Here is a 23,685-nt window from a genome sequence, read left to right as displayed (position 1 = left end):
ATTCAACCAAGAAAAAAAAGTGACATGGTGGCGGGGGAGTTATGGAATTGTCTTGAAGGTAAGCAATAAAATACCAACCTTTTCAGTTTTAACTGGAACTATTGAGTGGATTAATATTAGAAAAAAACATAAAATGAATAAGTATGACACAACAATATATCTCCCAGTGTCTTGCTCTCTAACACCTATTTTCATTGTTTCAGAAGAAGTTGTATACCTATACTCTGTCTTCTAAAACCCTTACCTCTGGGGCAGCTAGGTGGCTTAGTGGATAGAGCACCAGCCCTGGATTCAGGAAGACCTGAGTTCAAATCTGTCCTCAGACACATAACACTTACCAGCTGTGTGACCCTGGGCAAGTCACTTTAACCCCACTGCCTAGCCGCTCCCCCAAAAAATAAATAAATAGATAAATAAATGAAATGAAACATTTGCCTCATTCTGACAGCCCTTTATTCCTCTCGAGTCTCACTCCAAACTAGTGCATGCATTACCCAAACTTTTCATTTGTAACTTTTGAAACCCCTAATCAATTGCCACAAACTCTCCTATAATCTTCTATTTTTCAATCATTTCATCCACCTACTAGCTTTGAACAAAACTTGGCCCTCTAACATTCCATGTATTCAAACTGGTGGCCCCTTATCTCACTCCACCCCCAATTATTGGGCTCGAAGAGAATTGGACCTTGTCCTGCTTCCACATCTTTCTTTATCACTTTCCCTTAACGCCTTTTCCTGGTTTGAGATTAATGTTAACTGTTTGTCCACTTTTTTTTTTTTGAAGCACTAAGGATAAGAGAGGATAAATTACTTGCCCAAGGTAACATAGATATGAAAAAGAATAGAATTGAACCTAAATCTTATGACTCAAAATAGAGTTTTTCCTATAGCACCACGCCTCTACCAATGCCCAAACTGAGTTCATTATCTTTCTCCTCAAACCTGTTGATCCTTCTAACTTAACTCTTTTGTTTATTCACAAATGGCACATATCTCTCACATTCACAACCCTGGGGCTATCCATTTTCTTAGTTCTCCCTCATGTATGTTTCATCTTGTCTCTTGCATTAGATTGTAAGTAACTTAAGGGCAAGGACAGCTTTTGTCTCTTTTTGTGTCCCCAGAGCTTAGCACTGTGTGTGGCATGTAGAAGGTACTTAATATATATTTATTGGTGGTGATGATGATGATGATGATGATGATACTGCCAGCACCTCTAGTACTCACCCTCATTATATATGAGCTGAACAATTTAAGTAGTATCCTTTCTGGTCTTCCCACCTCCTTACTCTCTGCAATATAATCCATCTTTCATATCATTAAATGTATTTTTTTTATGCAATAAATGTCTTGTCACTCTTTTTTAAAATAATCTTCAATCTCCACCTATTTGAATATTATATAAAGTTCAAACTCCTCTGCCTAGCATTCCAAGTCCTTCACACCTTGATAACATACCACCCTTCCATCTTTATCTTAGATTCATCCCTTTCATGAAATCTGTGTTTTAATCCAACTGAAAAAAAGTCCATCTCCTAATATGCACTGTGCTCTTACAGACCATATATTTGCTCAAGTTATTCCTTAGGACTGGAATGCTTTCCTCTTTTCTCTTTTCCTTCTGGATCTTTATACATGGTTGAAAGCTAAAACTCAATGTTACTTCATCCAGGAAGTAGTCTGTCTTAACCTTCTGGCTGATAATGGTCTTTCCCTAAGATCCTTCATAGCCCTTGCTTTGTAGTGTTCAAATTTATTTTATCATGTACTATTATGTTACAGTTATTTGTTTGGTTATATTCTTCACCACTGGTTTGCAAAGTCATTTATACGAAACTTAGCATCTTCTACAAATTTAATATCTCCCTCAGTATATAGTACAATTGTCTGCACGCAGAATATAGTGAAAATATGTTATATTTATCTGTGAAGAATAATAGATTCCATAAATATATGTATATGTATATATACATATGTATGTATATATATATATACATATACATATACATATACATACACACATGTATGTATACATATATATCTTACTCTTTTAAAGAATGTTTAATTTTTTTGTATTAACCAATGAGAATGGAATTTCATCTGAAATATTCTATATCATTTCTAATCTTATTCAAAGTCCACTAGATATAGGGTCTTTTTTTTCCTTAATGGCTCAAGTTCATCATTATTAATGTCATTAATTATTCTGTCCTGTAACATGAACACAATCTTGGAGATTGTGGAAGTAAGTAGGATTTCTTATCCCAACACTGAATAACCCAAGATTATTGTGTATGTACTGTTTGTCTGCTTCATAAATGTAAATATATGTACACATGGATATTTACCTATGTAGATACATGTTTATCCATGAAGGTATATAGGCAGACAGACAGACAGATAGATAGATAGATATAGATATAGATATAGATATAGATATAGATATAGATATAGATATAGATATAGATACAGATACAGATACAGATACAGACATAGACATAGACATAGACATAGACATAGATATAGATATAGATATAGATATAGATATAGATATAGCTATAGATATAGATATAGATATAGATATGGGTGTGTACACATATATGTGCATGCAAAAATCTGCATGTCTGCATGTGTGTAGAGATATGATTCTGATTAGTCTTAATACAGTTTTTAGCTATTGAAGACTTGAAAATAACTAAGAATTTCAAAGAATGCTACAATTATAAGAATGCTTTGTATGTTTTTATTGCATATGTGTAGATTTTTGGTTTTTGGGTTTTTTTGATGTGTGTTTTTGGTCTATTTCCATGCAAAGCTTTCAAGAGTCATTTCTTGGTATTGTCAATGTGACTACTTAGTATTACATAGTGCATTTATTCCAACTCTCTCATTAAAAGAAATATTTATTACAAATTTATTAAAATCAATAAAACTAGCAAATGCTTACAGATTGTCTTTAATTTTAGCTAATTAATTCATTTAAGCATTGAAATATCCCAGCAATTTTTCGGTCATGCTTTCATAGGTTTAACAGTGATCTTTGTTTATCTATTCATACTCTTATTTTTTTTCTCTTGTGTTCAGTTAGTATGTACATTGCTCTTATGATTTATCTTTATTCACTTTCATTATTTTAATTAAGAGACTGGCCAATTAGTTTCAAATTATTGAAACGGAATTAATATATTTTGCCCAATGCCAGTCTGAATAGATAGTGAGGCTGTTTATGAAAATAAGTGACGTAGTAACATCTAGGCAGCATGGTGGATAGAGTATCTGGCCTGGAATAAGGAAGGCCTGAGTTTAAACCCATCCTTAGACATTTACTAAGCATGTGACTTTGGGTAAGTCACTTAACCTCTTTGCTTCATTTTACTCAGTTGTGAAATGGAGATAATAATAGCAACTACCTCCCAGGGTTGTTGTAAGAATCAAATAAGATAATAATTGTAAGGCACCTAGCACAGTGCCTGGCACATAGTAAGCACTATATAAGTGATGATGATGATGATGATGATGATGATGGTGATGATGATGATGATGATCTGATTATCAAGGACTTCTTTCAAATCAGAGCACATATAGGCTATTAAACAAGAACTAATATGCATACAAAAGTGGCACAGAGATGAAATTTCTATCTCTCCCTAGAAGCATTTCAGTGAAAAAGAACTCTGAATCTTCATGTAAGGAAGACATCTTAGGCCCTTTCTTTCACCCAACTGCCATATACTATGGGGTTACTGTTTCTTCTAGCTCTGTTGGTTTTCATCTATCCTGATCTTAGTTGAATTGGTACCTGGAGATGGAATGGACCAGGCTCTGATGTAAGCTTTACAAAGTTGATAGAGCCTTCAGAAGGTCTCTATACTGACTGGAGCTGGTAGCTGCTGCAGGTGAGCTCAAGGAGGACCCTGTGCAGAGCTATGATCTTTTTGATCCAGCCAGTGTCAGAAAGACCCACCAGCACAATTAGTGTGCCTACTTAACTCAAACCAGCAATAAAACAAGCTGACAGTTTAGACCAGGGATGGGGAACTGTGTCATACAAGGAAGATAAGTAACTGAATTTTGACTATGCCAAATCTAGAAATGACATTGATGGGAGGCCTTAAAGTGGGTAGTCATCACTTTAAATCTGAGCTCACCAAGGGATGGATATGTAGGGCAAAAGATGTGCTAAGCTTAATGATTATCAATGATTTATCAAATAGTCAAAATGATTTAGAGTGACTAATGACATTAGATAATACTGAGGTCATGATGACTGGTTGAAGAATATTTAGGAGGGATAGGGCTCAGGTGAAAGAATTAGAAGAATCATTTCAATTCTCCATGCTTATTCCTAATAAGCTGGTGAGTAGTGGTAAGCCTGTTGTGGGGACTCAATCTGCCAATAGAGTTAGGTTTGAAGATTAGCCCCAGATATTAAAAATACTATGTGATTTTTTAAAAAAATTACTAAATAATACTCATATTTGTCTATCTTAACTACATTAGAGAATTCTATTACATATACATAACTATGTTTGATTTAGTGTCATTCCCCTGTGTTTAACTTATAAGTTCTATCAAGCTTATTGAAATTAACTATAGTCCTCGTTTGAGGATCTTTAACCAGACAAATATTGTGTTGTTGTCACTATAATTTTTCAGGATATTTTCAAAACAATGAAATTCTTGGGTGAATGAGTATGATTTTCTTTTACTACTGTGTACTGTCAGATTGCACTAAAAAAGTTTATCATTCCACAAATAATAAATAAGTACATATATTTCTCCAAAAATTCTCCAGAATTGAGTTCATTACTTTTAATTATATTCACAAATTTGTTTAGTGGAAATGAGTTTTTCACATTTTGTTTTAATTTACATCTCTGAATATTAGTGAAGTTGAGCTTTTTTTCAAGGGATTAAGGATTTGTGTTTGGGTTTTTTTGTTAATTGCCTGTTTATAATTGTTGACCATTTTTTCATTGTGGCCTGGAAATTATCATTTTTAAATATTTACAGTTTTAAAAATATTTTAAAAGCAAGTATTTATCTCTAATGTGGCTTTAAATATTTACTTAATTAGTTCTTTCACTTTTAATTATATTTTTGTTGGGCAGGATTTACACACACACGCGTATGTGTGTATATATATATATATACATATATACATATATATACATATATACATATACATATATATATATGTATGTATGTATATAGACACCAACTCTTTCTTACACGTAGTAATTCCTTTTATTTGCTGAAAAGTCATCTTCTCTCCATAAATGACACAATACATTTTAAATTTTCTTCCATGACTTTTAAAAATAGTTTTTAAAAAGATATATTTAATATATTATCTAAATAGAATTCACTGAGGTATATGATAATGATATGAGATATGAATCTAAATCTATTTTCTATCATTTGCTGTTCAGTCATCTTCAGTCATATTTGACCTTTTATGACCCCTCTTGTGGTTTTCTTGTTAAAGACACTAAAGTAGTTTGCCATTTCTTTCTCTAGCTCATTTTACAGATGAGGAAACTGAGGCAAAATGGATTAAGTGACTTGCTCAGAGTCACACAGATGGTAAGTGTATGAAGCCAGATTTGAACTCAGGAAGATTAGTCTTCTTGACTGGCACTCTATTCACTATGCAACCTGGCTGCCCCTTTTCCTACTATATGTCTAATCAGTATTCCCAAGTACACTCATTAAATAATGAATATTTTCCCCATCTTTTCTTTATTCAGGTTTCTGAGATACCTTTTTATTCTATTCTTTATTTGTGTCCAGTATGTGATAGTAAGATATAATAATAACAATAATAATAATGATGATGATATGGTTTAAAGTATGTGAATAACAGATGTTTTTGATGAGTTTCTTTTTCTAGCATGCTCATTAATGTTTTTGTTTTTATAATGCTTTGCTATAAATTCTACTTCAATAAAGAAAATCTCTTTCTAATTTCATTGTTATTTTATTATATGTATATATACACACATACATATGTATATAGTGTGTGTGTGTATATGTGTGTGTGTGTGTGTATGGGTATGTAAGTTTAAACACACAAATTTAGGAGTATTATTGCTTTTTTCATATCTATCCTGCCTACCTGCATATATCTAAGTATCACCATTTATTTAGGTTTTCCTAAATAAATTAGTTATGATGCTCTTATAGCAGGCTTTAAACAGATTATAAGTATTTTTATGTTCGTTAATGTCTAAATGTGTGGTGTTTCTGTTATTACGAGTGAGCTTCTTTTTTTTTAATATGGTTTCCTTCATTGTTAGTAAGCAAGAATACCAATGATACTGGAGGGTTAATCATGTGTCTTGTGGCTTTGCTGAACTTCTTAATTGTCTCCATTTTCTTTTACTCAAACGAGTGATATTTTTAGATACACTATTAGGCCATCTGCAAATAGTAATATTTTTCTCTTCTTATTTCCAACGTTAACCCCTCAAATGTATTTTTTTTCTATCTTGGTGCAGTTGCTAGATTTTTTAATTATATTTTGGATGAAAAAGATGAGATCTGTCATCCTTGTTTTGCACCTGTTTTTAGTGGAAATGAATCTAATGTGCATTTGTTAGTTCTTGGCTTTGGATAGATACAAGTGGGGATAAATGACATGCAATGGCAACATCAGTTCAGAATATAAACTTGCTTCTGAAATTTATAGAAGAGGGTGTTGGAAGACTGCAAGAAATATTGTCTCATAAAACTGTAAGAAGCAGTGGAGGGGAAAACTGTGCCATGAAATCTTTGTGAGAGATCAAATTAAGTCAGATCATTCTCTATTTATCAATATCAAGTGAGGCATAAAGCAAGAATATAGAAACCTTAGGCACTTTCCATTGTCATAGAAAACATTCACCACAGAATTTAAATGGAAGAGGGATTCCTTATAGATGGAGTGGTCAACCAGATGTCCCTGATTATGAATGATATTTTGCTGATTATATTATGGCTCACAACATCAATTATCTCTCAAGAAAGTTTGTCCTTCTTATCTATAAAAAGGTGTTGAGGGGAAAAAAACAAGTGGATAAAGGCTGTCTGATGTCTACAATACACTGTGGATTCAGATGGACTAATCACAGATTTGTGGTTTACATCTGATTAGACATTGGAGATCAAAAGTAAACTGGGTTCAGAAGTGAATTGGAAGTAAAGAGTCAACCAGTTTATAAGCATCAATATGTATCTACTATGTGTTTGGGAACTATGCTGTTTTGGGAATAAAAAGTAAGTCAAAAGATAGATCCTGTCTTCAAAGTGCTTAGAATCTACTGAGGAAAAATATGCAAACAATATACAACGAAGTTGTATACAGGACAAAAAAAATGATCAATAGAGGGAAGGCACTAGAATTAAGGACAACTAGAATTAGGAAAGGCTTCCTGTGGAAGGTGAGATTTTAGCTGGGAATTTAAGGAAGAAAGGAAATGGTCATAAAGAAGGAGAATATCCCAGGCAAAGGGAACATCTGGAGAAAATGCTAGGAGCCAAGAGATAGAATGTCTTCTTCAAGGAACTGCAAGGAGGACAGTGTCAGTAGAACAAAGAGTAGGAAGAGGGATGTGTAATGTGTAATAAGACTCAAAAATGAGGGCTAGGTTATAAAGGGGCTTGAAGACCAGAGGATTTTGTATTTGATCCTGGAGGTGACAAGGAACAGCTAGAATTTGTTAAGTAAAGGAGTGACGTGGTCCCACCTAAATCTTAGGAAAATCACATTGGAAACTGAATAGAGGGTAGACTGGAGTGAGGAGATACTTGTGGCAGGCAGACTAAGTATCAGACTATTTAAATATTTCATACCTGAGGAGTTGAGTCCTACACTAGAGTGAGGATAGTGTCAGAAGAGAGAAAGGAATATATTCTGAGATGTGGTAAAGGTAAAATCAACAGGCCTTGGCCATGGAATGAATTTGGTGTTGGGAGTAAAAGATAGTGAGGAATAGAGGATGACACCTAGGTTTCAGGCTTGAAGAACTGAGAGGATTGTGCTACCCTTGTCAGTAACAGGAAAGATCAGGCTTGATTGAATTGGTAAAATAACATATTGCTTTAACCACTCTCTACTTTTCACCTAAACAAAGAGCCATACTTTTAATACCAATATTCCAGATATTTTGTATAGCTATGAATCATAGATTGCCACAGACTATGAAGAATGAAAGTTGCAGATCACCCATTGCAAAACGGAGAGGTACACAATAGGTATGAGAAGCTTGCTGCTAATAAAAATGAAAAACTCTACAAGAGAAGCATTATAGAGGAATTTAAATGAAATTGAATGTAAAAGAATTACAAAAGAAAATGTGTGACTGGACAAAAAGGTGAGCTGGTTAGATAGTTAGAGTGGGGAATGTTATGTACAGCCCCTATGCTCCATTAGTGTAAGCAAATTTGGTCATCTCTCCATTCTTAGCTCCGTACAGATGCATGACATTTCAGGAGAACTAGAGGAAGACCCACAGCACATTTATTAAACTTATATGCAGGCTTTGGTGAATTACAGTCTGTACTATTGGATGAGATAACACACTCCCAAGGTCACAGATCAATCAAAATATCAGGATGTTATGATTAGGTATTTATTCACCACTAGTTCTGTACTGCCAACCAAATAAGACCAAACTTCTGCCCTTTGCTTTTAGTGTTGTCCATTGTTGAGTATCTTCCTATCTTTCCAAATTTATCTCATATTACTCTCCAATACATAAACATAGTTTAGCCAAACTAGATTAGTTGCCATTTCTAGAACACATTCTATGTTTATTTGCTTCTTTGCTTTTGTTCACTTTATCCATATATCTGGTATTTTCTCTACTATTTCTCTTCTTATTATCATCCTAGCCTTCCTCAAATGTTCACTGAAAAAGTCTTCTCTTCCATGAAGCCTTTTATGATTCGCATTAGAAATTGTTTTTCTTTATCTGAATAGACAATTCTTTGTAAATACTTTGGTGGAGGGTTAGGAAGGATGGTTTACAGGGTATCAAAAAAAATGATGTTAAGAGTATGGAGACTCTTCCTGGTATGGAAACTTATATCACTAATGCAGATCTGCAACTCATCTGTAATGAAAACTTTTGGAGAGCTTTCTGGGGTAATGACTTTAGGGGATTTTCCAAGGTTGCGTATTGAACAGAGAGAAGAAGCAGTATGTGAACCTAATTCTTTCTGACTTCAGGGATGAACCTCTCTAATTTGATTATGTACATCAATGCATTATATATTCCTCATCTTCCTGTCTAAATTGGGACAAATTTACTTTTGCTATCCATTTGTACCCAGCACAATGTGTTACCCATAACAGGTGATTTTAAAATGTCTGTTGAATGAATGGGTGAAGTAATGAATGCCACTACATCATAGTTCATAGCCTCATTCCATTCCACTGTTCTTATCTCCTAGGCTAAACAAATTACTTCCAACATATTAAAACCTTGAAATTCTTGACTTTCATGCTTTTTTGCCAAATCTGGAGTGGGCGGAAAAGTTTGAATAGTGCTATAGAACTTGGTGAGTTGACAGAGAGATGACACAACCCTTAAAAGGACAACAACATGAAAACATTTGAGAACTACAGACCTAGAGACAGGAAAAAAAAAAAAACCTTCCACGATAGCTTCCTGTGGATTTAATAAAGCTGCTAGCACAGACCAGTAAAATTGTCCTTCATCTCAAGCTGGATATGGCATCCTCCAGGCTATTTATAGCCTGGGCATACACAGTAATCATTTTCACCTACAATCTTCAGTAATATGGCTCTTGAGTTACCAATTCTGTTCGACTCACCTTGCCAGGTACAATGATACACAGGGCTCTCTACACTAGACGAAGCAGGGAGCAAGAAAGTCCCAATCACCTTGATATAGAAGCTAGCAAAGTAGAAATTAGAAAATAATTTAGAAGTTGAATATAAAAATATGGCTCCTTGTTTTATCAAGACAACAACAACTGACATTTGGATAACAATTCAAGGTTTGCAAAGCACTTTATGTATATTACCTGATTTCATAACATACACCTATGGCTGCATGATGGAAAAGCACTTTCTACATTGCCATTATGGTGCTCTAAATGAGATTAGTATAAGATTTCACACAGTTATTACATCTAAATAAGTCACATGAAGAGTAAACATCCAAGTTTGTAGGCAAACATTATTTTCATTAATCATAACAATAACTGACATTTTCGTGATGTTTTAAGGCTTATGAGACTCTTTAAATGTGTTATTTCACTATTTTCATAATGGGGAGAGGGTAGATATTTTTACAGATGAAGCAGTGAATACAAGGGGAGGTCAGGTGACTTAACAAGGAAGTGAAACTAGGATTTAAATCCAAGTCTTCAAACCTAAACTCTCAGGATCTTACTATTCCCTCCTAATGAGACACTGTTATAACACATGTTATAAACAGAACTAGCACCTTCCCCAATAGGGACACAGAATCACAACAGACTTTTACTATAAATTCATGTTTGAGGAACTGTTTTAATTTTCTCCACATCTCAATCTGTGTAAACACTAGAATATATCTGTATTATGAATCTGTATAAACATGGAATAATGTGTGACGTATGTGAGGCAAGGGAGTACCAATATGAGTCACAAAATTCTTATTTACTACATGACCTTGGAAAAGTCACTAATCTCATAGAAACACAAATTTTCATAGGTGTAAAAGACCTGTAAGGCTACCTAGTTAAACAGAGGGCTGATCAGGAATAACAATTAATTTACTAGTAAATGGTTTTCTATATTTCATCTGAAGTTCTTTAGTAGAAGGGAATCTACTCTTTCCCAGGGGAATCCATCCTTTTTTTTTTTTTTGAAGAGTTATAATTGGGCTCTTCTTAAAAACTTTATGCAGGTTGTCTTTCCATTGAGTCTAAATTTGCCTCCATAGTATGCCCACCCATCATCCCCAGTTTTTCCCTCTGAGTTCAAACAGAAAGTTTTTTTTTTTTAAATCTCATATCTCTTTTATAGATTAGCTCTTCAAAAGTTTGCAGGTCAAATCATATTATGGAAAGCTCTTCTCTTTTCCAGGTTAAAGATTCCCTCTTCAATGCTGTACACTGTGATCACAAAGAACATCATCATGCTGGTCACTCTTATTTGGATGATTTCTAGCAGATCAATGCCTTTCCTAAAACATGGCACTGAAAAATGAGCACAAAAATCTAAATGTTGTTTCCTCAAGTCAGAGCAGAAAATGTATTACTTCCTTGGGCTTTTCACTTTCATTAATGCTTCCTAAGATTACATTTTTGGCTACCTACTATTAATATTTTGAGTTTACAATCCACTAGCACCTGAGATCTTTTAAAAAATGATCTGTTATTTAGACATGCCTCTATTATTTTATACATGTGAAATTGATTTTGAACACAGTTATTTATTGAAGATTTTATATTTCTATCAATAACTTAGAAAAAGACAAAAATTATATGTTTATCAAACCTGTGAATAGCACCATCCTGGTGTGGCTGTGTTAAGTGTTGGATAGCAGTACCAACATTGGATAGTCAGTATCAAAATGATCTCTATTGGTTTTAAGTTTGGATTCAAATATGCCAATTTTACAGGCATGATGATAAAAATGTATATTCAAGTATGATAATTTTATTGGGATTAGTATAAAAATGTATGCATATTAGGAAATAAATGCTGAAGAAAATACAGGAGAAGTACATCTAAATGGTTGTGTGCTGTTTTTTATTTTTAAGTTCTTAGGCTTTTATTGAACTGCAAGTTCAATATTGCTCAACAAGGTAATATGAAAACTAAATGTGTTAACATGACCATGGGCTGCATTCAGAGAGCACAATAACTTATATCCCCAGCCAGTGCATGACACATAGTAGGTGCTTAATAAATATTGATTGATTGATTGATAATAACTAGAATGCAAGATGTTATAATCCTGCTGTTCTCTTCTCCCTTTAAACAATCTTTTGGCTATTATGTTTAATTCTCTGTGTCAAAACTTAGTGGAAAAAATGACAAGCCAAAAAGCATCCAGAGAAGTCAGAGTAGCATAATGAAAGATATTAAATTCAGGTTGTTTGGACACAGGTATGTGGATGTTTAGCATCAGAAAGGCTTAAAGAAGAAAGCAGAGCCTTCTTTAAACAACTGAGTCTGTTATGAAGATTAGTGATATTCTACATTCATTCAGTAAGTAAATAAGTATTTATTCCATACCTATTATGTTCCAGTGATGGTGATAGGCATTTAAGATATAAAGACAAAAATGGGAAAATGATTATACTCAAGGATACATTCTGTTGTAAGGTGCAGAAAATGCAAAGACAAGTAAACATAGAATGTCTCAAAAATAAATAAAAATAATATTGTGGAGGAAGGTCACTAACAATCCAGGAAGGATCAAGAAATCTTACACTGGGAGGTGGGGTTAGAGCTGGGTATGGAAGGAATCTAGGGATGTGAAGAGGCAAAAGTGCGGAACAGCTGCTGCAAAGTAAAAGAAAAAAAGATGGAAAATGGGAGGTTCTATATTAAAAGTACCAAGTAGATCAGTTTGGCTGAGTGGTTAAGTACACAAAATCAAGTACCAGAGGAGTTTTGTATATAAACCTGGAAGGAAGAGGGAACTACTGGGTCTTTTTTTAAATAGAGAAGGTGCAGGTTTAGACCTATACTTTAGAAACATTAATTTGACATATTGTGAAGGATGATTTGAAGAGTGGATTAAAGAACAGTCACGGAAACCAATTAGGAAGCTATTTCAACAATCTAGGGGAGAGTTATTGAGATCCTGAATTAAGTTGGTGGCAGAGTGAGTGGAGAGAGAGAACAGATTAGAGAGATGAGGAAGTGTAATTAAAAAGACTTAGCAAATAATTAGATAATGAGGAGTTAAAGCAAGGGAAACATCAAGTTTGACTACAAAGTTGTAAAACTCAGTGATCCGAAGGATAGTAGTGTACTCAACAGAATAAAAAAGTTGGAAAGAGAGATGTATTTGAAAGAAAAGAAATAAATGAGTTTGGACATGATGTGTAGAATTTTAGATGCCTTTGGAAGATATTAGTATTTCATCAAATTGGACCCACAGAGTAGATACAGGAATAATAGATAGAAGTTGTGAAGAGTCATCATTTCACAAAGAGAAAAAATAAATAGAGCTCATTACGAAATGTGCTGTCTCTGGAGACAGTAGGTCCTCCCTCACTGGAAGTGCTCATCAAAGGTTGGATGACCACTTCATGGTGATAATGTAGAAAGGATTCTTATGCAGATATTTCCTGTGCTAGATGACCTTGAAAGTTTCTTCTAACTTTAAATTCTATGATTATTTGAAATGAGAAAACCAATTCATCAATCAATAAGCACTGATTAAGTTCTGCTTTATGTCAAATGCTACATTAGGCACTAAAGACAAAGACAAAAAACTAAATCAATGCTTGTCTTCAAAGGACGTTTATAGCCTACAGTGCAATATGAATCAAAATTGTTATTTATTATCTCAGTATCATAAATATGCCTTGATTCTGGTGCCTACAGGATATGCTATGGCACATTTGTTGCTACTAACGTGATGATGTTTTTGAAAGCCTAATTTGGCGGTGTTATTATCCTTTATGTTTCACAAAAATTATTTACCAACTAGCTTGTTCCTAGTGCATGAACTTGAGTTCTTCCAGACCTGGCAGAACCAGAGGGATTGATACCCACAGGAACTCTCAGGAATGTTAAATCTCCTTTAGGTGAATTTGTATTAATTGAGTTTAACACTTCATTCCTCTTCTGATGGCATAAGGCACATGCTGGACAAAAAAAAAAAAGAAACGAAAGGAAAAGAAAAGAAAATATCCACAATGATTAGGTAACAAGATGAGATAGCCAGGTGGCAGAGTGGATAACAGGTGATTCTGGAGTCAGGAAGACTTGAGTTCACATCTGCCCTCAAATACCTACTAGTTGTTTGACCCTGGACAAGGATTCAGGATGAAAAGAATACAATTGAATAGCAAATTTGACTTTCAAATACAAGATTCAAGAGAAACTATATATGTATGCATGTATATGTATGTGTGTGTATACATATATATATATATATATGCATGTATAAAAGAAAGAAATCATAAAATATTTGATAAAGTTAAATTGGTTTTTTTAGATTTCTTTTTGTAATTGAATTTTATTTTAGACTTAAATACCAGAACACAAATATAAAATAGAGAAAAGAAAAAGAAAAAAAAATCATAAACTTATATATTGGAACTTAACTACAAAGTAAGAAAAGAAAAAAGGCATTGCCATGTGCTTAGTAGAACATAGGAGAGGACTTTTTTTTTTTTGAAAGATGATGCATGTGTCTTCTAAGAATGTTATCATTATTAAGGCACCTAAAAGGATTCTACATGGAAAGAGGGTCAGGGAGTGAGTCAATTATGCAGGGTGATGTAAAAAAAAAAAATGAATGGAGAAGAAAGAGGGATGCCCTGGGAGAATAAAGAAGAATAATAGGGAATTTCTTCTTATATAAAAGAGGAAAGCAAGAAAGAGCTTTCACCATATAGGGGAAAATGGTGGCTAGCAGGCAATCCTTGAACATTAATCACATTTAAAATGGTTCAAAAGGGAAATTACACACACACACACACACACACACACAACACACACACACACACACACACACACACAATTTGGTAATAGAAATCTCCTAAGGTGCAGTAGAAGGGGAAGAGGATAAGAGAAAAAGGTGAGTGTTAAAAAGGAGGACTTATCAAAGAAGGCACTCAGAAGCAAAACAGATTTTAGAGGAGTGACAAGATAAAAAGGGAGAAAGAAAAGGATAAACAGAAGAAAATAGGATGGAATGAAACTGTGAAAGTGATGGGATTAACCAACCCACAAGACAAAAATGGATAGCAAAATGGATTAGAAACCAGAATACAACCATATGGTGTTTACAGTTGGAACAAAGAGACACACACAAGCTTAATATAAGGGACTGAGGAAGAATCTAATATCAGTCATCACCTCAGATAAAGCAAAAGCAAAAACAGACCTAAATAAAACTGATAAGCCAGAAAAATATGTCTTGCTAAAAAAAGAACCTTAGACAATGAAGTAATATCAATACTAAACATGAAAGTAACCAAATGTCATAGTGTCCAAATTGTTAAAGAAAAAGTTAAATTAATTTCAAGAGGAAAGAGACAATAAAACTACACTAATGGGAGACTTCAGCTTTCTCCCCTCAGAACTAGATAAATCAAAACATGAAATAAATAAGAAACAAGTTAAGGAGATAAACATAATCATAGAAAATATATATATGACAGATCACTAGGGAAAAAAACTGAATGGAAATTGAAAGTAATGCATCTTTTACTCAGCAGTACGTGCAGCCCACACAAAAATTGGCCATGTATTTAAGCATTATAACCAAAAGCAGGCATTATCTGTAATGGGGATAAACTTGAAGCCTCACTAATAAGATCAGAAGTGATGTTTCTATGATTTCTTGTTTGACCCAATCATTTTTTAGGATTAGATTATTTAGTTTCCAATTATTTTTTAGTCTATCTTTCCATTGCCCTTTGTTACATATAATTTTTGTTGTGTCATGATCTGAAAAGGATGCATTTAATATTTCTGCCTTTCTGCATTGGACTATGAGGTTTTCATCAATAATTTCATTCAAGAGAATGACAATAATGAGACAACATACCAGAACTTATGGGATGTAGCTAAAACAGTTCTTAGGGGAAGTTTTATATCTCTAAATGCTTACATATATAAAATGGGAAAAGACAAGATTAATGAATTGGGCATACAACTAAAAAAACTAGAAAAAAGCAACTTAAAATTCCTCAACTAAACACTAAATTAGAAATATTGAAAATCAAAGGAAAAATTAAGAAAATTGAAATTAAGAAAACTATTGAATTAATAAATAAAAATTAAGCTAGTTTTATGAAAAAACCAATAACATAGATAAACCTTTGGTTAACTAAATTAAAAAAAAGAAAGAAGAAAATCAAATTGCTAGTATCAAGAATGAAAAGGGCAAAGCTACCACCAAGGAAGAGAAAATTAAAATGAGAATTATTTTGCCCAACTATATGACAACAAATTTGACAATCTTAGTGAAAGGGATACATATTTACAAAAATATAAATTGTCCAGATAAACTAAAGAGGAAGTAAAATACTTAAATAACCCCATCTCAGAAAAAGAAATTGAACAAGCCATTGATGAACTCCCTAGGAAAAAATCTCCAGGGCCAGATGGATTTACATGTGAATTCTATCAAACATTTAAAGAACAATTAATTCCAATACTATATAGACTATTTGGGAAAATAGGTGAAGAAGGAGTCTTACCAAATTCTTTTTATGATACAAATATGGTGTTGATACCTAAACCAGAAGAGTCAAAATAGAGAAAGAAAATTATAGACCAATTTCTCTAATGAATATGATGCAAAAATTTTAAACAAAATACTAGCAAATAGATTGCAGCAACTTATCACAAGATAATACACTATGACCAGGTAGGATTTATACCAGGAATGCAGGGTTGGTTCAATATTAGGAAAACTATCAGCATAATTGAGCATATCAACACCAAAACCAACAGAAACCACATGATCTTCTCAATAGATGCAGAAAAAGCTTTTGATAAAATACAACACCCATTCCTATTAAAAACATAGAAAGCATAGATATAAATGGAGTCTTCCTTAAAATAATAAATAGCATATATCTAAAACCTTCAGCAAGCATTATATGTAATGGGACAGGCTAGAAGCATTTCCAATAAGATCGGGGTGAAACAAGGATGTCCATTATCACCACTGTTATTCTATATTGCACTGGAAACCTTAGCTTTAGCAACAAGAGGAAAAAAGAAGTTGAAGGCATCAGAATAGGCAAAGAAGAAACAAAGTTATCACTCTTTGCAGATGACATGATGATATACTTAGAGAATCCTAGAGAATCTAGTAAAAAACTACTTGAAATAGTAAACAACTTTAGCAAAGTTGCAGGCTATAAAAATAAACCCACATAATCATCGGCATTTCTATATATACCAACAAAGCCCAACAACAAGAGATAGAAAGAGAAATTCCATTTAAATTTATTGTAGACATTATAAAATATTTAGGAGTCTACCTCCCGAAACAAACCCAGGAACTCTACGAACACAATTAAAAACACTTTTCACACAAATAAAATCAGATCTAAATAATTGGAAAAACATCAAGTGCTCATGGGTAGGCCGAGCTAATATAATAAAAATGACAATCCTACCTAACTAATTTACTTATTCAGTGCCATACCAATCAAACTACCAAAAAATTATTTTATAGAGTTAGAAAAAATAATAACAAGATTCATTTGGAAAAACAAAAGGTCCAGAATATCAAAGGAACTAATGAAAAGAAATGCAGGGGAAGGTGGCCTAGAAATTCCAGATCTTAAATTGTATTATAAAGCAGCAATCATCAAAACTGCTTGGTACTGGCTAAGAAATAGGGAGATGGATCAGTGGAATAGGTTAAATGCACAAGACACAGTAGTCAATGACTATAGTAATCTATTATTTGATAAACCCAAAGACCCCAGCTTCTGGGATAAGAACCCACTCTTTGAAAAAAACTGCTGGGAAAACTGGAAAAGAGTATCGCAGAAACTAGCATAGACCCACTCCACACCATATACCAAAATAAAGTCAAAATGTTCAGGACTTAGATATAAAGGCTGATACCATAAGTAAACTGGGAGAACAAGGAATAGTTTACCTATCAGATCTATGGAGAACAGAAGAATTCATGACCAAACAGGAGATAGAGAACATTATGAAAAGCAAAATGGATAATTTGATTACATTAAATTGAAAAGTTTTTGCACAAACAAAGCCAATGCAACTAAGATTAGAAGGAAGGTAGAAAATTGGGAAAGAATTTTTACAACCAGTCTCTCTGATAAAGGCCTCATTTCTAAAATATATAGAGAATTAAGACAAATTTATAAGAACACAAGCCATTCCCCAATTGATAAATGGTCAAAGGATATGAACAGACAAATTCTCAGATGAAGAAATTAAAGCCATCTATAGTCATATGAAAAAATGCTCTAAATTGTTATTGATTAGAGAAATGCAAATCAAAACAACTCTGAGTACCACATCACACCTATCAGATTGGCCAACATGACAAAACAGGAAAATGATAAATGTTGGAGGATGTGGGAAAATTGGAACACTAAATATTGTTGGTGGAGTTGTGAAATGATCCAACCAATTTGGAGAACAATTTGGAACTATGCCCAAAGGGCTACAAAATGTGCATACCCTTTGATCCAGCAATAGGCACTTCTAGGGCTATATCCCAAAGAGATCAAACAAATGGGAAAAGGACCCACATGTACAAAAATATTCATAGCAGCTCTTTTGTGGTGGCAGAAAATGGAAATTGAGAGGATGCCCATCAATTGGGGAATGGCTGAGCAAGTTGTGGTATATGAATGTAATGGAATACTATTGTGCTATAAGAAATGATGAACAGGCTGACTTCAGAAAAACCTGGAAAGACCTATATGGTCTGACGCTAAGTGACGTGAGCAGAACCAAGAGGGCTTCGTACACAATAACAGCCATGTTACGCACTGACTGATATTGTTAAACTGAACCCTTCTCAGAATTACAAGGATCTAAGACATCTCCAGAGGCCTCGGGATGGAAAATGCTGTCCATATCCAAAGAAAGAACTATGGAAGTCGAATATCTATCACTTTTACCTTCTGTTGAGTTTTGTTTCATCTTTCTGATGGTTCCTCCTATTGGTTTTAATTTTTACTTACAACTTCACTAATATGAAATTTGTTTAATATGAATGCAAATGTAAAACCTATATCAGATTGTGCGCCATCTTGGGGAGGGTGTGGGGGAGGAAGGGGGAGAAAACTTTTCAACTCAAAAGCATATGGAAATGATTGTTGATAAATCAATAAATTAATAAAATTGGGAGAAAAAAGAAGATCAGAAGTGATGTAAGAATGTCCATTATCACCACTACTATTCAGCATTATACTAAAAATGCTAACTATTACAACATGACAAGAAAAAGAATTAAAGAAATAAAAATAGAAGGTGGTGGAGAGAAAGCAGGGACTCACCTAAGCTCTCCCCAAACCCATTCAAATAAATTTTAAAACTTACTCTGAACAAATTCTAGAGCAGCAGAACCACAAAAAGACGAAGTGAGACAGATTTCCAACCCAAGATGACCTGGAAGGTCTACAGAAAGGTGTGTTGCCCAGGCTGAGAGAAGAGCACAGTCTAGCGCAGACCATGCCAGCAGACTGGTCTGGAGCAGGCCTCCAGGGCCTGAATCAGTGGCAGTAGTGGTGGTTTCCAGACTTCTTAGCCCACAAACACCAGAGACATCTTAGAAGGTTGGCTGGAGGAATCTGTCAGAACTGAGTGAGAGAGAAGCACATTCCAACTCTGGGACTTCCAATAAAGCCCAGGTACCAGCAAACAACGAGCAAACCTTGGGAGTGACTGAATCATCAAGCAGCAGCAGTTATGGCTAAGCATAAGCTATGGCTGCAGCACCAGTGGTAGTAGCTGCTCCTGGAGATATCAGCCCATAGACAGAATGTTTGAAAGTCACCTGTTTTGACTTCCTGGAGCCAAGATGGCAGAGTAAGCAGTAAGTCACTCTCAACCTCCCTTATTGACCTTGCAAAACCCAGAGAAACGCACCAGGAAAAATCTTAAAATAGTGGAGATGGCAGAAAGATGTGATACAGTAGTCTGTTAGCTCAGGAGGCTAGGGGATTAACAATAAAAGTCCCTCTTCTTGTGGCTGAAGGGGATCAGTACAGGACTGGAAGGATCCCAGCAAGCCCCATCTCAGCAAAACCTGTAACCAGGCCCATAGCCTCCAGCACAAGAAGCTTGAGACAATGTCCCTCTGCCCCAGAAGCAGAGAACAATTTTAAAAGCCAGAAAAAAGGCAAACACCATGAGCAAAAAGCAGCAAGGAAAAAATAATGACCATAGATAACTACCTTGGTGACATGGAAAATCAAAATACAAATTCAGGAGAGGACAACATTGTCAATATACCCACATCTGAATCCTTAAAGGGAAATATGAACTGGTTGGAAGCCCACAAAGCCTTCTTGGAAGAGCTCAAGAAGGATTTTAAAAGTCAAATAAGAGAGGTAGAAAAAAAATTGAACAATTCCTTTTAAAAATACAAGTGACAAAATGGGGGAGGGGGAAGTACACTGAAGGAAACAAGTACTTAAAAAAGTAGACTTGGCCAAATGGAGAAGGAAGTACAAAAGTTAATTAAAGAAAACAATTCATTAAAAATTAGAATTGGGCAAGTAGAACCTAATAACTCTATGAGACATCAAGAATCAGTCAGATCAAATTTTTTAAAAATGAAAAAGAAATAGAAGAAAACATGAAATACCTCAGTAGAAAAACAACTGACCTGGAAAATAGATCCAGGAGAGATAACTTAAGAACTATGGGTCTACCTGAAAGCCATGATCAAAAAAAGAGCATGGACAGCATCTTTCAAGAAATCAAGGAAAACTTCCCTAAGAACCAGAGGGTAAAATAGTCATTAAAGAATCCACCTGTCACCTCCTGAAAGAGATCCCAAATTGAAAATGCCAAGGAATATAGTAGCTAAATTTGAACATTATCAAGTCAAAGAGAAAATACTGCAAACGGCCAGAAAGAAACAATTTAAATATTATGGAACCACAGTCAGGAATATGCAGGACCTTGTAGATTCTACATTAAAAGATCGTGGGGCATGGAATATGATATTCCATAAGGCAAAGAAGCTTGGATTACAACCAAGGATCAACTACCCAGTGAAAATGATCATAATCTTTCAGGGGAGGAGATGGATATTCAATGAAATAGGTGACTTCCAAATCTTCCTGATGAAAAGACCAGAGCTCCATAAAAAAAAAAAAAATTGACTTTCAAATAAAAGACTCAAGGGGGGCAGGAGGCAGAGCCAAGACGGTGGAATAAAAACAGTGATTTAATTGAACTCTCCCCCAAACACCTACAAATCCCTGTAAAAATGACTCTAAAAAATTTCTAGAGCAGCAGAACTCACAAAAATACAGAGTTAAACAAATTTCCAGCACATGACAACCTGTGTGGTTGATTGGAAAGTTCTGTTGCTCTAGGCTGGGAGAGAAGCACAGTTCAGCATGGGCCAACTAGGCATAAATGGGGCCTCAGAAAACCTAGAGCAGGCATAAGGGGACTGAATCAAGGGGAGCTGTGGTGGTTTCCAGATGTCTAAACCCACAAACACCAAAGAGAACTTAGAAGGTTAGTAGGAAAGGTCTGTTGGACCTGGGTCAGAGAAGACCTCTTTCTGGCCCCAGTCCAGCACAGTCTCAGGGAGGCATCTGCTTCCTGAGTTCTCTGCCCACAGACAGAGGAGTAGTCAAGCAGCTGATCAGAAGGGGATGACAGGGATCACTTTTCTGCTGATGAGGCAGGATTCTCTTGCTTTGCCCATGCTGAGATCTGAGTTGCAGTCCTGGGTGGTGGTCCTGGGGCTGGTGTATTGAAGCTTGTGGCTGCAATGGAGAAGGAACCCTCCTCACAGTTCCAAGGCAGAAAAGAGTGCTTGTGGCTACTCATAGACCACAGCACAGGCCAGGAAAGAAGTAACACCTCACCCTTTATCATACCACTTGGAAGAACAGAAAATGTATAAATACCTAGAAGTATCTCTGAAAACAGATGTACAAAACTGCTGAAGCTTGGGATAGTACATTCTCCACACTGGAAGCAGACCCTTACCTTAACAAAGCATTTAAAACTAGAAATTGGCTGGGAACATGAGAAAACAGCACAAAAAGTCAGACCATAGAATATTATTTTGGTGACAAAGAAGATCAAAATATACAACCAGAAGAATACAACAAAGTCTAAGCTCCTATATTCAAAGCCTCCAATAAAATATGAATCCGTCCCAGACCATAGAAGAGCTCAAAAAGTATTGAGAAGCAAGTGAGAAAAGTAGAGGAAAAATTGGGAAGATAAATAAGAGTAATGCAAGAAAATCATGAAAAACAAGGCAACAGCTTGCTAAAGGAGATCCAAAAAATACTGAAGAAAAAAAAAACCTTAAAAATAGCCTAACTGAAATGGCAAAAGAAGTCCAAAAAGCCAATGAGAAGGAGAATGCCTTAAAAAGCAGAACTGGCCAAATGAAAAAGGACGTCCAAAAGTTCACTGAAGAAAATTATTCCTCAAAAATTAGAATGGAGCAAATTGAAGCTAATGACTTTATGAGAAATCAAGACATTGTAAAACAAAACTAAACAAATAAAAAAAAGGAGGTAATGTGAAATATCTCATTGGAAGAACAGCTGATCTGAATAATAGATTCAGGAGAGATAATTTAAAAATTATTGGACTACCTGAAAGCCATGTTCAAAAAAAGAGCCTAGACATCATCTTTCAAGAAATTATCAATCCTTTGACCCAGCAATAGCACATTTAGGTCTATATCTCAAAGAGATCATAGAAACGGGTAAAGGACCCACATGTGCAAAAATATCTACAGCAGCTTTTTTTGTGATGGCAAAGAATTGGACATTGAGGGGATGCTCATCAATTGGGGAATGACTAAACAAGTTGTGGTATATGAATGTAATGGAATACTAGTGTGCTATAAGAAATGACAAGCAAGTGGGCTTCAGAGAAACCTGAAAAGACTCGTATGGACTGATGCTAAGTGAAGTGAGAAAAACCAGGAGAATATTGAACACAGTAACAGCCATGTTGTGCCATGAGTAACTTTGATAGACTTAGCCCTTCTCAGCAGTTCAAGGATCTAAGACATCTCCAAAAGTCTCATGGTGAAAAATGCTATCCATATCCAAACTATGGAGTTTGGATGCAGATTGAAGCATACTATTTGCTATTTTTTTCTTCTGTTTTGTTTTGTTTCTTCTTTCTTATGGTTCCTACTATTGGTCCTAATTCTTCCTTACAGTATGACTAATGTGAAAATATGTTTAATAAGACTGTTTATGTAAAGCTGATATCAGATTGTGCACCATCTTGGGGAGGGAGGAGGAGAAAAACAAAAGCTTATGGGAGTGATTCTTAATAAATCAAAATAATTTAATAAAAAAATTTAAAAAAGAAATTATCAAGGAAAATTACCTTGATATCCTAGAACAAAAGGGTAAAATAGAAAAGGAAAGAATCCACCGATCACGTCCTGAATGAGATCCCCAAAGGAAAACTCCTTGGAATATTGTAGCCAAATCCCAGAGTTCCTAGGTCAAGGAGAAAATATTGCAAGCAGCCAGAAAAAAACAATTCAAGTATTGTGGAAACACAATCAGAATAACATAAGATCGATGTTAAGGGAACAGAGGCTTGGAATATGACATTCTGGAGGTCAAAGGAGCTAGGATTGCAACTAAGAATCACCTACCCTGCAAAACTGAGTATAATCCTTCAGGGGAAAAAAGTGGACATTCAGTGAAATAGAAAACTTTCAAGAATTCTTGATGAAAAGACCAGAGCTGAATAGAAAATTTGACTTCAAATACAAGACTCAAAAGAAGCATGAAAAAGTTAAAAAAGAAAGAGAAATCA

Source organism: Phascolarctos cinereus, unplaced genomic scaffold, assembly GCF_003287225.1.
Source record: "Phascolarctos cinereus isolate Bilbo 61053 unplaced genomic scaffold, phaCin_HiC Scaffold_4;HRSCAF=312, whole genome shotgun sequence".
Taxonomy (NCBI): Eukaryota; Metazoa; Chordata; class Mammalia; order Diprotodontia; family Phascolarctidae; genus Phascolarctos; species Phascolarctos cinereus.
This window is presented reverse-complemented; position numbering follows the sequence as displayed.